Source organism: Sturnira hondurensis, unplaced genomic scaffold (assembly GCF_014824575.4).
Source record: "Sturnira hondurensis isolate 20B ecotype Veracruz unplaced genomic scaffold, ASM1482457v3 Scaffold0013299, whole genome shotgun sequence".
Taxonomy (NCBI): domain Eukaryota; kingdom Metazoa; phylum Chordata; class Mammalia; order Chiroptera; family Phyllostomidae; genus Sturnira; species Sturnira hondurensis.
In genome coordinates this window covers 9447982-9464337 of record NW_028085930.1, presented here as the reverse complement: position 1 = coordinate 9464337, position 16356 = coordinate 9447982, and the positions used below count along the sequence as shown (strand labels likewise).

The window sequence follows — 16356 nt, the reverse complement described above, 5'->3', positions numbered from 1 at the left end:
GCTATGTTCTGGAAGATATGTCCCAAACTCCTGGGAGAAATGAGACTGCTAGACCATCATTGAGAATTTTTAAGGAACAGTGGCAAGTNTTTATTTCAAGATCTTGTCTCTTTGGGCATAAATGATTGGACCAGAGTGAACACCTGACCTAGGGGAAATCAAGCCATTCACTGGATTGACCCAATCATATCCTCTCCTCTGATTTTGGAGTTGAGATGCTAAAAGATTAAGATATAAATTAGTTAAGAAGTTATAGATCTCCTGCAGACTCTAAAATGAGCTATGTTCTGGAAGATATGTCCCAAACTCCTGGGAGAAATGAGACTGCTAGACCATCATTGAGAATTTTTAAGGAACAGTGGCAAGTAATAAGGTACTAGAGGGCTACAGAAAATAAAATAAATACTCTAAACTATGCACTCATGGACATCACAGGTCTCTGCTTACCCTCTTTTATGCCAATAATCTGCTGAGGAGACTATGCCCTCAGTAGCCCCTGGTAAGAGACAAGTGGTAAGAGACGTGGGTGTGGAATCTGGAGTAGCACCCAGACTACATCAGCCAAACCGCAGCTGACCAGCAGACCCATGGTCATAAGAATAAACATTTTTATTGCAAGCCACTGACGTTTTGAGGTTATTTGCTTGGCAATGTAATTACGCCAATGGCTGACTAATACAAATCTCAATGTTGAAGGTCCTGGTTGGCCCATTTTCTGCTCCACTGATCAGTCAGGGGCTCAGTCTCCTTCATCTTACTGTTCCACCAACCCCTAGAGTGCAATCCTCATCTGCATTCTTGGAGCCTGGTCACAGGCTTGTTCTGGATCCAGCTTTGTGGAGAGAAAAAAAAATGAATGCAGAAGCACGTAGGCAGTACATAAAGGCTAAAACTTGGATGTTGGGTGCATCTTTTCCATTTTCATTCAACTGGCAAGAATGTAGTCAGGTGACCACACCTAGTTGCAAAAAAGGCTGGGAAGTGTACACTCTAGCCATATAGTGCAGTAATATGGAAGGAGAGAAAAATAGTTTTCAGTGAGCAGTTAGCAATTTCCACTTATAGACTGGAAAAAATGGCTTCAAAATCTGTGAAGATGTTCATAAATAGCAAGATAGTGTGAGTTATCATAGTGATATAATATGTGAAAAGAGAAAGTGAAACAAATTTTATGCCTGCTTGCATAGATAACAATGAGAAAATGTCATAGCACTGTTTTGTCTGTGCTGTTTTATAATCCCCAGCCCCACCATAGGGGCCAATTCACGGTCCTCTCTCAGGACAGACAAAGACAAACGTAAGTATACTCAGAGAGAGTGAATGGAATCATGGGGGTCTCAAGAGCAGGTCATGAGCAGAATCGTTGAGGAGGACCTCAGGAAGTTTTTTTATTAAAGTAACTGTTAGGAAGCAACATGGCTGCCTTTAAATGTTTTAAAGTATGTCATGGTAAAAAAAGAGAAAGAGAGAGTTAAGGTTTATTCTGTAAAGTATCCGAGAATAGAAGTGCGATAAGAGGAAACCACAGAGAAATATATTTATGTTCACTGTAAGTGGATTCCAGCAGAGAAGTCCAAAACGATTTACACCTCAGATTCATTCCAGGCTAGAAGAGACAAGGCAAATGCTAGCATTTGCTGAGTACTTATGATGTGCCAGATAGTACTCAGGCACTTTCACGTTCTTTGTTCTTTCCAACTCTGCAAGTCTATAAATTGATGAGGCTGTATCCTATATCCTTCTGAAGTTTTCTGAAAAAGCCACTTTCCTTCACATACATTAATTTGTACCAGTTCTTGTCTGAGAGTCTTGTCTTTTCATGACTTTGTCTCTAAAGTCTACAGGCAAGTTATTGCAACTCTACATACTTTCCTTCAAACTCTATTTGGGTGGGGGGGGGACTCACTGACAATCCTGCAGAAAACATTATGAGTCAAATTAACAAGATAGAAACTTCTAGGGAGAAAATTCTGAAGATATACACCAAACTGTGGATTCTGTGGTGAACGGAGGAGTTGGCCGGGGCAGGGAAAGGAGGAATCCTATCACTTGGTAGTTTTCCCATTCCCAGCAGAACCCCGAGGTCTTTGAGAGACGGGTTTACAGTCCTGACCAGCATAGCTTTGTGGCGACTCTCACGTCCGCTCATTTACCACATGGGAGTCTAGAGAATACTGGCCACAGGGGTGCGTTTGGAAGCTCTATCCAGTGTGCAGACTCCCAGTGTCTTCTACACACCTCCTCTGTGTAGAACTAATGGGAAAGGTGCCTCTCCTGATACATTAGGAGTTTCTCTTTATTAACTGGAGTCAATGAGTCCTTTTTTTCATTCCTTCTATGTCCTGAACCAAAGTTTCTGGACCTCCCAGATGTTTCTACTTTCCTTTTTTTTTTTACTTCAACACTCATCTCAGTCAATGCCAATCTCTAACATTGTGTTATTCTACCAGTGGGAATCCCAGGCAGGAGATAGAAAGGGACATCAAGGAAGAGGACTTAAAACTCCAGACCTTAAAGCTTGCAGAAAGGTTTAATGTTCTGTGCACACCTACATAAAGTAGTAAGAACTCCTCACATGTTCCCAGAAGTTGAGAGAAAGTTGAGAGGGTGAAGTGGGAACCTGTTTGGACCCATAAATGTTCCAGTTAAGCTGTGAGAAAGATATACAGAGGCCAAACTGGAGGCCATGGCCATGTTATTCAAGGCCATGGAGTCATAAAATGGTGTGACTGAGGAGGCTGCTTGGAAAACAAGGATGTCATTTCTCTTGTGCCCACCCACACTCCACCTCCTAGCCTTCAGTCTCTTCCTGTGTCTTGTAAAACCCAGTGCCACATATTTGGACAGATGTTAGTGGAGGTTTGCTATGCCCAGGGGTCACAGACTCAGAAGTTATGTGGAAGGGTTCTGGTCATGTGACTTGGTGGAATAAAATAGTCACAGTCCAATTAGGCCTTTCCAGTGACACAACCTTCAGCCAGCTTCCTCCAATTTACCTAATGAGATGCACTCTTCACCACAACAAGCAATCATTTTTCCCCAAGACAACAGCATGTAAACTCAAACGTATAATTCCTATTAATTTCTAAGGCCCTCTCACCTTTTGTCTTCAGCTTCTTTCCTACTGAGTGCTATCAAATTCACTGAGAATGGTTCTAGATGAGCATCCCAGAGGAGTGGAACAAAAGAAGTTGGGGGTGGGTATGATGTTATGTACCTTCATTATGATTATTTCCTTGTTCTTAATTCCAATCAAGTAAAATTACTGAGTTAAAAGGTATAAGTACTATTAAGGATTTTGATACACATTGCCAAACTGCTTCTAGAGAAATTAGACAAGTGACTAGGTGTTGAGTTCATGTTCTCTAAACCCTCATGCTGTCTTGGACTACTTTTCATATTGTAGTCCCCTAGCAATGTCTTTTTCTGAAGCTAGTGGCTATTCTATACTCCTAAATCATATTGCTGGCTCCCATTCTCAGGACTTAATTTTGATTAAGTCCTTAATTTTGATACTTAGAACTTGGCTCAATCATTCTAGGGATGAGGAATATTTGAAAATTGAGTTTAGAATAAATACTTATTCATATGTGAAGCTCCCAGCCAAGAATGATGCCAGCCTCATTACACACCCACTATCCTAGCCAAACCCTTGGCATAAACTCATCACATTAACTGGCAACATTTTTTTACTGAAGGAAATAAAGGAAAGGGTATCTTCTTCCCATAAGAAAAAGGTACCCCTAAAGGGAATTTCAGGTTTCCTCCTACAGATAAGTTGTTTAAATGTTCCCATCATAAGGTTCTTGCATGGTGTCTAGTCTCTTCACGGGGAACAAATGAAGAAAGACAATCAGGAAAAATGAGATCTCCGCTAAACTGCCCCACATTTGGGCTATGTAATTAATTTTTGGGCTGATTGGACCACAGGTAACAGAAAACCCAACTCAAAAAATAAATTATGGCCCTGACTGGTGTAGGTCAGTGGATTGAGCACAGGCCTGTGAACCAAGGGGTTGCCAGTTTGATTTCCAATCAGGGCACATGCCTGGGTTGCAGGCCATGTCCCCAGTCCTCTTGAGAGGCAATCGCACATGGATATTTCTTTTCCTTTCTTTCTCCTTCCCTTCCCCTCTCTCTAAATAAACAAATAAATACATAAAATCTTCAAAAAATAAGTTATGATTTCATACAAGAAGAAGTCCAGAACCGGAACAGCCACAGGTCAGTTACCAGACTTGCCCGGCAATGTCTTCAAGAACACTGACTCATTCATCTTGTACCCTGCCATTCTCAATGTGGTGGCAGCATTGTCACCACAGCAGTTCTCCTCAGAGTCACAACTATGACCCTTCATTACTGCCAGGGCCTCAGAAAATCAGTTTCACACATGTTAAGACGTCTGCTAGATATCCAAGTGTAGGTGTTGAGAAGGCATTTGTGTTCACGTCTCGAGTTTCAGAAAGAGATCTCATCTAGGCATATAAATGTGTGAGTCACAGGCACATAGGTGGTGTTTATAGCCACGAGGCTGGGGGAGATCACCAAAAGAATGAATGTAGAGAAAGGAAAGAATCAAGATGGATCACTAAAGCACCCCAGTGCTAAAAGGGTAGATAGAAATTGGAAGTTTGAACCAGCAAAGGAGCATAAAAAGGAGAAAACAGAGAGATGGAAAGAAAACCAGAAGAGCACAGTGGTCTGGAATCCAAGTACAGGAAGGATACCCAGGAGGAGGTATTGTCAGCTGCACCCAGTGTTGCTGATGCGAGACAGAGGACTGAGAATAAGAATTGAAGTTAGCAACATGGAGGTGTCTGTGATAGGCACAGGTTTAGTTCAGTGGTTGGGGCAAAATCCTGGTTGGACTGGTTTAAGAGCAAACGGGTAGAGAGAAATAAGGTACTATGAGTTTAGAAAATCTTTCACATTTTGCTGGAAAGAGAAGCAAAGGGAATATAATTAAAATAATTTTTTAAGGAGACAATATTTGTATGAATGGGAATGAACCATAAGATAGTGAAAATTTAATAATATAGAGGAGAGACCAAGGGTTGGGGGGAAGTCCTTAACTAAAGGAAAATGGGAATTCCTACACAAACAGAGATATTTCTTTCTTTTAAAAAAAATATTTTAATTGTTGTTCAAGTACAGTTTTATGTCTTTTACTCCCATCCCAGCCCACTCATCCATACATTCCCTCCTCCCTCCCATTTCCACCCCCCCTCATTTTTGCCCATGTGTCCTTTATACTTGTTCCTGTAAACCCTTCCCCTTTTCCCCTGAAATTCCCTGCCCTCTGGTCACTGTCAGCCTGTTCTCTATTTCGGTGTCTTTGGTTATATTTTGCTTGTTCATTTGTTTTATTGTTTAGGTTCCTGTTAAAGGTAAGATCATATGGTGTTTGTCTTTCACCACCTGGATTATTTCGCTCAGCATAATGCTCTCCAGATCCAACCTGCTGTTGCAAAGGGTAGGAGCTCCTTCTTTCTTTCTGCTGCATAGGATTCCGTTGTGTAAATACCATAGTTTTGGGGATCCATTCATTTACTGATGAACACCTAGGTTGCTTCCAACTCTTGGCTATCATAAATTGTGCTGCTATGAACATTGGGGTGAATAGGTTCTTTTGGATAGATATTTCTTTCTAGAGGAGCACAGACAATCCATCTACATTATTGTGCAGGAAGGCAGATGCTGGCAGGTGGGTAAATAGGTATCATGGTGTGAGCTCACAGAAACTCTTCTCTGATTGATCAAGTTGGGAACAAAGTCATCAGCTAAGATAAAGGTAGAGGGGTAGAACTGGAGGTTTGAAGAGAAAGAACATGATGTGAAATGTGGTGTAGAAAAGGAAATGGACTTGACAATATAGTGTGAGTGGCAGCAACAACTAAGGCACAATGGAAGATCATGGCTATAAAATGGGGATGATAATAAAAACAATACATCAGGCTGTTGTGAAGATTAAATGAGTCGATTTAGGTAAGTAATCAAAACAATACTTGTTATGTTGTAATACTGTGGAAGGCTTATCCATTATTATTACTCATAGAAAGGGACAGACTCATTAATTCAGCAGAACTTGAGCAGTGAGTGAGATACCAGTTGAGTTTTATTACTTGTCATCAGAAGAAAGTCTAATAGTAAATATAATTAATAGTGAACACAATAAATATAAGTAAAAGTAGGATGAGATGACTTTGAATGTCCAACATCTACTTAATGGCGGCCTTTAATGACTCTAGGTGTATGATCAGGAGAGCAGCGAGGCTTGTGGCATAGTGAGTGGAAAAGCAGGTGAGCGGGGCTTCTGAGATGTTGGCAGTGATTCTGTTTCTTGACCTGGTGCTGGTTACATAGGTGTGTTTATTTTTTAAAAGTCATCAAGCTGTATGCTTAACATATATACACTCTTCTGTTGTATATTATACTTCAATAAAAAGCTTAAGCACATAAAATTTAATTTAAAAAGTTTTAAATAAATATAGAAACAGAGAGATGAATGTGTGCTAATGTCAGTAGGCTTTCTAAGAGAATGATAAAATTCATCCTTATTTCAATTTTCCTCTTTTGGACTCAGACTGTCTTGAGTGCGTTTCTTCAGCATGGAGGATCAAGGTCCCTCTTTTGGAAGGCGCCCTCCACAGTGACAGAGCTTTGGGGTTCAAATCTCTCCCTTTCACTCCCCGCGTCCAGGCCCATCTCCAAAAATTAGTGGATCTGTTCTCTGTAGAAAGTTAAGTCATCTTCAAATCGTCAGTCTCTAAGGTTCCGTCAAGATCAAACCTCAACATTTATCCAATTCTGCTAAGAATCTTGAGTTCTTTAAGGGAAGATACCCTGAAAGTCTTAATTGCTAGTGACTTCTTATCTCACAAGTAACTCCAAACAGAGGCAGGGGCTACTGTTGCAAACATCGTAACCTCAATTTGCCCACCAAATCCTCTGCCTCTGTGGAGAGGAAGCACCATCTCTCACCTGCCTGGGGCATGAGATGGGGATGCTTGTGGCCAAGTCATCAGCAAACAGCCTCAGGACTCACAGTCTGAGAGACGTCTCACAGTCTGTGGTTAAAACTTCACTTCAGAAGTCTGGTGCTTTATCCTTTACCCCAGCTCAGTTCCTTAGATGGTTTTGTGAGAAAACAAAAACCAAGTCAGAGTCCAATTTCTCCCACAAAACTTCCAGAGGACAGACATCCAGCCCATGGAGCAGAGATGACAGAGCGATGAGGCACTTGGCAGCAGAGACCAGACCCTTGGCACCGAGCCCGAAACCTCTCCAGGTGGCTCAGCCGTCCATGTCTAATCCAAAGCCAGACAACCGAAGGAACACCTTGTCTAGATAGGCTCAGATTTATCCAACTTCATCCAACACATTAAATAATCATTGTGAAGCCATAGCTACCGAAACTCGACTCTTGGTATCCGTTCTTCATGAATGTTGTATGAACAATTTCCCTCTGACATTTCTTCTTGGGTGGAATAGATGACTCCGCTTGCCTCCAACCGCAATGACTAAGACTCAAAGACTGTGTTTGCCCAGAGATAAAATTTGGCTTCAGTGACATCGCTCTGCCTCTGCATGGACTGTATGTCTCCAGACCTCTCTGTGCTGTCTAGAAGACAGAGGGAGGCCTGCAGGCTGAGTGCCCTGGGAAGTCCACTTAACATCAGGGTGGGGTGAGAACTTGATCCTTTTACTCAGCAAATGTTTACTGAGCACGTGTTCTGTGCCGTGAACCACTCTATGCGCTGAGAATAGGTCACACACAAGACACACAAAGTCCCTTCTCTCATAGAGTTTATGTTCTAGAGAGAAGGAGATGGACAGTGAGCAGGTACACAGGTAAATTTCTAAAGATAATTTCACACATTGATAAGAGCTGTGAATAAAAAATGAAACAGTGCGGTAAGAGAAAGAGTGGCTAGGCCGGAATGAGCTTCTGTGGTGGCGTGGCAGGAGATCTCTCTGGGGGACACTGCATGTAGGCTCAGACTTGAGTAATGAGACGGGGCGTTGAGACAAAGACCCGGGGGAGGAAAGTCCAGGGGAGAAGGGACAGCAAGTGCACAGGCTGAAGGACAGGGACAAGGCTGGTATGTTCAGAAACCCAAAGAACATCAGCATGCTATTATCATTTCAGGCTCTGTCTTTTTTTTTTTTTTAGCACCATGTCAGACACTTTTTATGCTGCTACACAGTTGTCAAATTTTTGTCTACAAGGCATATTGGTTTTATTGGTTTTATAGAGAGAGAAATGGGGAGATGGAAAGTAGAGAGAGAGATTCTTACTGGTTTTGTCTCCCTGACTAATACAGCAAGTAAAGGGTTGATGCCTGGCACGGCAGGATGCCTTTGGGACCTTCCTCTGCCAATGCGGCCTAGTCATTGTGATTAGCTAATGTCAGTGATCCTTCAGTAATTAAACACTTTGGCTCCCCACGTGACTGGGCCTCCCACTGCGCCAGGCCACAGCATGCGGCGTCCTGGGAGGGCAGGGAGGGGAGGGGAGGAGTCGCCATTCTGACCTTCCCCCACATTGTGCCAGGTGCATCCGTCCTGCTCCAAGATGAGGCCGCTTTTTCTGCCAGCCCAACATCAGCGCCTGCTCGTCAGGCCTGAGCCAAAATGTTTCAACAAGTCACTGCCATCTAGGAGTGAAATCTAGAGAAGGGGAAACCAGACCCTGGAGAGAGGGTGGGTGGGGCCATTACTATGGAAGGCATATTCCATAGGTGTTTGGCTTGCTATAGATTTTTATTCAAGATCTAGATCCCAGCACCTATAAAATCCGGTGCCAAGAGCCCACGTGAAAAGAAAGCTGAGTTTCGTCTTCGCCCTTCCTGGACCCATCATGCACACACTCACATGGGAAGAAACTGCCTGGTCTTTTCCACTCTGTATATATTTTCCAGTATAAACATATGTAGGAGAAAAAGGTGTTTAGTCAAATAAGGAAGTCAGTTTGTCACAGAAACTTCTGTGGAAGGAAAACGGGCACAGATAAACCCTAGGGCAGTTTGTAGAGAGAAGCAGCTCCCCAGTTCCTTCCCCAGAGGCCCATCTCAAAACAGAGTGGTCAGAGTTTCTCCAGGACCCCAGCTCCGTCACCCAAGAGTGGGCCAGTGGTCAGCAGGGCTCAGGAACCAGGACTTGGCCAACCTGAGGCCTCCAACCCGCCTACTCCTCACAGACTGTGGTCTGTGTTTCCCAGTAAAACACTCAACATCGAGACTTGCCTGTTAGTATGAGTTTAGCAGCAGTCTCAAGGCCTCTGATTCTAGTCGTTCTGTGTAAGAGATGTGTGAAAACATTGAATGTGTGTGTGCGTGTGTGTGTGTGTGTGTTAAGATCAAAGAGACCAGAAGGATGGGAAATACAGAAAATAGAATTAAAGCAGCATTTGAGACAGATGGAGGGAGGGCAGATTAGGAAATTTCCTTTCTTGGCTTAACTGAGACAATGGATCAGAACTGGGCTTTAGCTCTGGGAGGTGACTGCCCGAGGGGTCCCCAGGAGGGAGCACTCGGTGTTCCTCAGAAAGAAACAGCCACCCACCTGGGGTGACGGGCAGAGTCCCAGAGGCTCCTGGGTTGGCCACCCTCTGTCCCTTTTCATTTCTAGATTAGACAAAATGACCAGTGACTAGTACCTGGCATTCTTTGACAAGATGGTAAAGCCTGGCATTGCTTCCTAGCCTTTAAACATCTCACCTTGACCTTTCTGATCTGATTCTGCACTCAGGGGAGGACCCAAGAAATCTTGTCAGTGCCGAGATATTGAGCAAATTCCAGATCCGGGGCTCTTGGCTGATAGGTGGGAGCCACAGGACTCCAGGAGTCCCACAGAGGAGAACAGGCTACTGGGCACCCCCAAAGACCCAGATCCCAAACTGGGAATAAAGGTAGCATAGGCTCTTTCTGTCTCACCCGATAATGGCCTATGCTATATGTTGGCATGGTGTTGGGAAGAGAGTGGGAAATGAGATGGGAGAGGGTTTCTTTGGCTTAAAGAAGCTTCCAGCTGGCCCCGTGATGCCTCCTTGGCACAGTAAAGGGTCAAAAAGTCACTGAAGTTCCCCAAGGTTCTGTAAGCCAGCCTGATCTCTGACCCACCCGGAGGATTTTCCCAGTACCCATGGTGTTCAGAGGAAGGAACGTTCTCCCCTCTAGGCAGAGAGTGAACCGTGGCAGACTCTACCTTTCAAAAAGAGCTGCAGCGTCCCTATTGCATGTGTTCTTCTAGAACAGGGGTTGGCACACTATGGCCTTCAGACTATCTGCCTGTTTTTATAATGAAAGGTTTATTGGGACACAGTCATGCCCATTTTGTCTATGGCAGAATCGAACAGTTGCAACAGACTATATGGCATGCAAATCTAAAATATTGACTAGGTGGCCCTTGAACAGAAAGTTTGCCAGACACTTTTCTAGAACCTTGTCACCACTCCACCCCCATCAAGAAGTGGGTTGGGTCTATGTTCCTTCCTTTGGACCAAGGTAGAACTTCATGACTACCTGGACCCAGTACATGTGGCAGAAGAGATGCTACATGACTTCCGAGGCTGGATCATAAAAGATCATTTAGTTCCACCTTCTCCTCTTGGGATAATTCCTTCTGGAACCAAGCCATCATGCTGGATTCCAAATTAGGATCCTTACTTGCAGTGATCAGGGCTAATCCAGTTAACCGTGTTACATGGTTAGGAAAGAAAGTCAGCCCTCTGAATAACATTGTTGGGTATTTCCCGAACTCCTGTTCTCTCTCTTATCTTGGAAGTAGGCTATTCTTATGGAAGGAAGAAATCAGTCCACCAGCCAGCTTGGTATTTACCTTGTACTCAGCAATATATTGCTGGAAGCAATAATCTTTACTGACAAAAGAAAGAGTCCCTGCCCTTGATGAGTTCGTGATCTGGCTGGAAAGGTAGGTTAATGCAAGTGAAACCTTGTTATAAAATAATATACAAAGTTGATTATTCATTACATAGTACCTAGAATATACTGTAGTAGTAATTACAATGACTACTAATACAATGGAACTTTCTCATATTGTCATAGTCCTTTAGTGTTTAATGATCATTTTCACACACTTTGTCTCATTTTTTTCCTCCCAGGGACCCTATGAGGTACATAGGAATCTTGACTCACATATTACAGGTGTGAAACTGAGGCAGAAAGCTTAATAAAAGAACACAGGGGTTAAGCTAAGCCTTGTAAAATGGACCACGTTGGAGATGAAGATGGAGGGTGGCTGCTCTAGGTGGAGGTGGAGGCAGGCCAAAAGGCAGAAGGTTCAAGGTGCTCTGTGGTCTCCAGCCTGAGCAGAGCAGAGGGTGAGGGCGGAGTTATGAGCTGCTGGGCTCCAAACTACTTTGCGAGAAGGAGCTCCTAGTTGACCTGAGCTGGCTAAAGACCTGGATGTTGCTCTTCTGAGATGCTCCCCATACCGAACCAGTTACCATGATAATCTGGGGCCATGTGGCTCTCTATACTCCAGGAGACTTTAATTTTGTATGGCCCCTCTGGGTGCCCTGCCTTTCTCCAGTTCCATGTTACATGTGTCCTGTCCCAGAATTACTGACACGGCATGGCAATTGCTGGAGAGGATTGTCTTGCTCGATGCCCTGTCCCACCTGTATCACAGAACTGGCCTCCCTCCTGTCTCCTGCGTCATTCACCGAGGCTGCTATGTGCTCCCCACCCTGGGAAGACAGCCCCTCTCTCGACTCCAGAAAAGTCAGGCCGGGAGGAGTCTGCTCTGACAACAATGCCATGCACTCCTAGAGAAGGGAGATGGTTGTCTCACCCCTCTGGATTTCTCAGCCCCTGCCTTTCCCCAGCCCCACTCACCCATGGGAAGTAGGGCCAATACCCACCCACACTGAGTCACCCAACCGTGAGGACCAGGATGTCACATCTTCCCAAGTATTTCCAGGTGAGCTCATGCAGAGCCTTGCTACCCACTGTCTAGGCTTGGTGTGAGTCCTCAGAATCTAAGAGCAACTCACCCACTTTTCTCTCTGGGTTTCTTCTCTCAAGGTAATGGGCTTCAGCCTCAGACCTTGGTCTCCGTGCCAGTTCCCCCAAACCCAACCCCAGTTGTCTGCGACCATCTGCTTAGCCCTTCCCAGTTCCTTTTCTCCCCTTCCCACTCCCTCTGGCTTGAACATAGATGTGGTGTGTGCCACTCCCTGGGGCCAGAATGAGATAAAATTAAGCAAGAAAAGTGGAGGCTCTGAATGCTCCCTGAGAATGAGGGCACAAATGTATAAAAGATGTCTTTTTTTTTTCTGGGAGGACTGCTAGTGTTTTCCCCATAGGGCAGCTTTTAATATAAATTACTTCCAACCCACAGCAAGATATGCCTTTATTCAAGATGGGTCAGGGTTCAGGATGGCCCGTGGCAAGATCTGTGCAGCTGGAGGTTGAACTGACTTGGGGAGCCAAATGGACAGCCAGAGCCTCTGGAAATACGCCCCTAGTGGCGGACATGCTGTGACGAGGCACTAACATGCCATCCACCCCCAAGAATTATGTGTAAGTCTGAACAAATTGGCTCCTCTGGGGAGAAAAACACAAGTTCATCTGAAGGGTGGTGAGGGCATGGTTGGCAAAAACAGCCACTTAATTTTATGGCTTAGCTGTTTCTGCTGGTTTAAGTTGGTTCCTTTGAGTAATCGACAATTAACCCTTTCTTAGAAGGTTCTAGAAAATGAATATCATATATAGTGTCCATTCAACTCAGATCCACAGTCTGTTGTCTACATGCTTCCTAGCAATAAACAAGACTCTCCCAGAGCTGCTAATGGCATTTATGTAAATAGCCTATGTGAAGTTCATTAATTTGTCCAACACTCTTTTACAGAGTTTTTTTCCAGGTGCAAAGTTTGGTTACTTTCATTAAAGAACTGAGTGTACTTGACTTTATCGTTATTGAGAGTGAAGAGGTAGGAAGAGCTAAAGACCTCAGATATTGCCCTGGATCTGCAGAAATTTAATCTCCTGGCATTTCAGTTTCCTCTGGCAGAAAGAGGACATGGAATTGTCTACTTCACTGGGGTGCTGTGGGGGTTATATGGATGGAAGGGCTTTGTAAACTGTAAGGCACTAAAGACTAGGGAGAGATTATCACAGCTGGTGGCCCTCCACTCAGATCCTGTCTCCTTCTTCTGCGCATGAACTCTAAGTTTGCGGTCGTATTAAAGGTTATCGGACCTGAAATTGTGGCATCTTACTCCAGCTCCCTGTTTGCATTTTCATCCTCAAGTCAACCTATGATTAGACCAAGAGCTCAAGCTAAATGAGTCACAGATTTAGCAGGCTTTGACAAGTGTGTGTGGGTGTGGGTGTGCACACAGACACGCATGTGTACTCCTGACTGCCAGGCATAATCACTCACTGGGGTCACTCTAATTAATGACATTTTAAAACTTGTGGACTCAGAAAATGCCCCTCCAAGACATTCAATCCAGGATCCTGCCTACTGCACTCATTTCTGTGTAATCCTTCCTGTAAATGCTCAATCATGAGCTAGTGTAGATGACTCTCAGGGGGTATTCTGAGCCTGATGGCTCCTTATGGGCCCAGTTTTTTGGATTCTTATGTATCTACCACATTTGGGGGTTTCTATGACTACCTCGTTTCTTTCCCATGCATGATCTTTATGTTAGTCGGCAAGGGTTCATAGTCCCACACAAAGCTGTCTGCCTTAGCATACCAGCTGCTCCCTGGAACTTCCAACATGCATCCTGCAGGCCAGAACTCCTGAAAGAAAAGGATCCCTGCCTCAAGATAAACGTATCAGTTCTAGAGACAAAGGGGAAGAATCATAAAATCGTGAAAATTTGTTTGGGATTCTGACTGTAAAATTCCTCCAATAGCTTCTTCTTCTTCTTCTTCCTGTTAGAGAAAAATGTTTTGGAAAAATGAACTTGAGTGGGAACTTGATCAGGGAATAGTGGGGCTTGGCTATGACTCACCTGACCAGACTGTTCCCACCAGATCATTCTCCGGAGCCCCAACAACACTCTGGTTGCAGCGTGGCCCGACCAGGCTGACATCTTCGATGGCTATTGAGAGAGAGTCATGCCCCAAATGAGGCAACTCCAACACAGTTGCGGATCCAACACTCCCTGCTTATTCCTTATGCTGCTCCCGACAGCGTGAGCCTCCAAGCTTCAGAAGCCACAGAACAAATAAATAAGTAAGTAAGTAAGTAAATAAATAAATAAATAAATGTATTTTTTTAAGAAAGTGGATGAAGTACGTCTGCTCGCAGCTAGTAGCAACTTCTCAAAGTCGTTACCACTGCACTTTACTGCTCCTTCTCTCTAAATCCAAGGACAACCTCAAAGCCATTCACTTACACCCACCTATGTACCAGATGAACCACCCTGATCTCACTGCATCCTGTCCTGGGCAAGGCCAAGACTAGGGAGTAAGAGAGGCTCCTGGAGTTCCTGAGAGTGTGTCCTTGAACGTCAAGCCCTGAGTGCCTCTCCTGCCTCATGCCAGACGTGGCCCAGCCCCTGTCTTCTTCAAGAGATCCTCTGGTCTCTTTTCACATCTTTTCTCCAAAGACAGACTTCCATGTCTTCTATAACATCCATCACACTTATAATTAAGTAATTATGTGATTATTTGTTTGAAGCCCATCTCTCCTACTGAATATAAGCTCCCTGAGGGCAGGGAACAGATTTACCACATTCACTACTATAACCCCTCTCTGTTCCTCAGTTTTCCCATCTGTAGAGTGGAGGTAATTATGTACCCAGTAAATGTTACATTTTATGATTAATAGTATTCCTGGCATCCAGCAATTCCTCAGCACACAGGAAGTACTTCATCAAAAATTGTTGAATACATAAATGAAAGAGTAAGTTCAGGGCTGAGGAACGGATGGAGATTCCACAGGGTAGAGTACTTTTCTGAATGTAGTCAAATAGGAAAAGGTGATAGTAAAATGACCTAAGGATACCCGTCTTCCCCCTTTTTTGGTGGCTGGTGAAATGTGCTCCATATCTTTTTCTCCCATATTTGTGGATACCTTCATTCCGGTGCCTCTGGTGCCTATTATCAAGTCAGGTCCAGCTCACTTTTTCCTTCCCAGCCCAAGCAAGGCCATGCTGTGAAATCTCTGGCAAAACAAAACCATTAGTGTGGCGGCTTTCCACTGACACAGTGGGAAAGGCTTACCACAGGCCTTTAGGGAAAGCCAAGGGCCTGGAGACCGTTCTGCCTGTTGCTACAACAGAGTGGTTAAGGAAGAAACAGCCCCACCCCTTCTCTGCCCTTAAGGACCTGCAGGCTCCTCCCAGGCTGGCACAGCTTCTCTATTTTTCTTTTCAAGTTTTCTTTTATTTGTACAGGTCTTGCCTCAGGTTTATTTGTACAAACAGCACAGGAGGACAGCAGCTCCAGGGAGACAGCAGCCCAGGGGTTCAAGTCAGTCCTTCCATCCTCACAATAGCAGAGGCCTTGACTGTGGAGCTTTCGTGGGGGCCTGGGCACATTTGGGAGCCTGAGCCTGAGATGGAGCTGCAGTCGTGGCCTGGGGCTTGGTTTGAACCATGGCCTTGGACTTCAGCCAGCGGAACCTGAGACCCACATAAGCACATCTCCCAATCTTGGGGTGAGCCATGTAGGCAAGTCAACTGAATTTGTGTCTGGCTGCTGCCCTTTTGGATCTTGAGCTTGGCCTGCTTGGGCTTCATGTGAGCCTTGATGGCCTCGGTATATGCGCTCATGGCCTTGGTTGTTAACCTGCGTCTTCTTCAGGCTCTTTATGTTGTGCTTCTTGGCAAAAGACATGTTCCTTGGGAACTTGGGATCTACCCCCTTAAGAGATTTGTATTTTTGTGGTTGGGGTTTCTTGATGCAGTTTCTGAGCCACTTTGGGGACTGTTCGTGCATAGTGTGATTCTTGAACTTGGCCATATCTGCACTGAAGCCTGCAGCTCCCGAAGCTCCTGGGACTGAAAGTGTCCTCACTTTCTTGAATAGGCCCGCTAACTCTACCCCCATGCTGCTTCCTCTCCTTGCAGAGGAATAAAGAGAAAGTGAAGGCTCACAGGTCACAGAGACCCAAGGAGACCCTGCAGGAAACCTCCAAGGCTCCTGTCCTTTGTGGCCATGCGTCTCAGACCCAATCCCTCCCTGCACCGCCTTTCCATTTTCCTCTTCCTCAATCCCTTTTGCAAACACAGCTGCCAGAAAATGCCAAGATGCAGGCTTTGGTTTAGCCCAAAGCTGTCATAGATTCCTGGACATTTGGCAGGAGAGGACTAAGAGCTACAACTTGTTCATAGTACCAAAAACCAAGGGCAAGGGCAGTTGGAGGCAACCCCTT

General features: G+C 44.7%; 1 long non-coding RNA gene and 1 pseudogene across 2 annotated transcripts; both read right to left on the bottom strand.

Annotated features, from left to right (window-relative positions):
* Positions 1-243: 243 nt before the first annotated feature.
* Positions 244-15225, bottom strand: LOC118997595 (uncharacterized). Of its 2 annotated transcripts, none has more exons than XR_005068692.1 (3): positions 15055-15225; positions 13988-14183; positions 244-832 (listed from the first exon to the last, which is right to left on the bottom strand). It is a non-coding gene; the product is annotated as an uncharacterized LOC118997595 (long non-coding RNA). The 2 variants fall into 2 exon arrangements; XR_005068691.1 differs by lacking the exon at positions 244-832 and adding an exon at positions 7714-13907.
* Positions 15226-15468: 243 nt separating this feature from the next.
* LOC118997511 (60S ribosomal protein L29-like) lies at positions 15469-15944 on the bottom strand (annotated as a pseudogene).
* Between the last annotated feature and the right edge of the window lie 412 nt (positions 15945-16356).